The sequence below is a fragment of the Hylobates moloch genome, unplaced genomic scaffold, assembly GCF_009828535.3.
Source record: "Hylobates moloch isolate HMO894 unplaced genomic scaffold, HMol_V3 SCAFFOLD_1, whole genome shotgun sequence".
Classification (NCBI taxonomy): Eukaryota; Metazoa; Chordata; class Mammalia; order Primates; family Hylobatidae; genus Hylobates; species Hylobates moloch.
Window position 1 is genome coordinate 75,723,356 of NW_026652276.1, and position 1,265 is coordinate 75,724,620.

The window sequence follows — 1,265 nt, forward strand, 5'->3', positions numbered from 1 at the left end:
TCAGTACATTATCATCCCATCCTAGAAGCTTGTAACAGTGGGAGACAGATGAAGATAGCAAGATTTGAAAGAAAAGGTAGTAGACACTATATCAGCAATAAAGTATTTCTTTAGACAAGAGCTTGAAAATAATTTTCATCTCATGTGCCAACTCTAATTTTTAGTTGCCACCTGAATAGGCTTGAGAAGTTGCACTAGGCCCACTCTGAAGAATAAAGAAGTGCACCAACTATTCAATTTGATGGGGGTGAGATATTTTGCCCATTCCCATGAAGACACAGACAGCAAGTTTATACAGGAGCCTAACTATAGTATTTATATTTGACTACATAATAAATCCATAGCAAGTAGTCATTCTTGAATATTTGTTTATTCATTCTCAGCTAGGCTTTGGTATCTTTATTAGGACTTGAATTAAAGACTTTCTCTAGGTGTTGTTATACATATCTGATCTGGGTAAACCTACCTGGTTGCTGAAGCTCAGATTCTAATGCACTGAATGTCAACCAGGACCTTTTAGGGAATTGTGTCTTAACAACACTTATTTCTGTTGGGCTGTGCTAAATCATCTAGTCTCAACAATTATTAGATGCTTAGACTTCTCCTACAATACATGTGTGAATGGGCCCTCCAGACTGGGTTGGCACATTATTCTAAGAGACTCACTTTTATTTATTAATTCATCCACTTGACACACATGAGATCCAAGATCAGCTGGAAAAAAGTCACTAGTTTTTGAATTAAATCCCATGTAGTCTTTTATTCCCCAGGACCTTATATTTTGGTGTGAGATTCCAGTGAATTAATTTCTGACTATAATTCATTGTTGAAAGTGCTTGGCAGAGCAGTTGTGGAAGTCCAGAGCAAGGGTTTTGAATAAGCTCTCATTTGAAAAATTACACTTCTTGCATTAAACCCAAAATATCTCTGTAATTTTCCCATTGAGCCTGTTCTAAGCCTTGGGGCCATACAAAACAAGTCTAATCCTTCTTCCACATGAAAAAACAATCTTTAAATATTTGAATAAAATTCTAATGGGTCTCTTAAATTTTCTTTTTCTATTCAAGCAAACCATCCACAAATGTACCTTAATATAAATGCTTTTAATTCTTCCAGTCATCATAGTTCTAACCTGTCCACCATCAACAACCAGAATTAGTCATGCATTCTCTCAGCACTTTAAAGATAAATTGTTTATTTCTATTCCTGTAATAGACTGAGAAATGTTAAAAGACAGTTAATATTTTGATTCATTTGTGATCTCC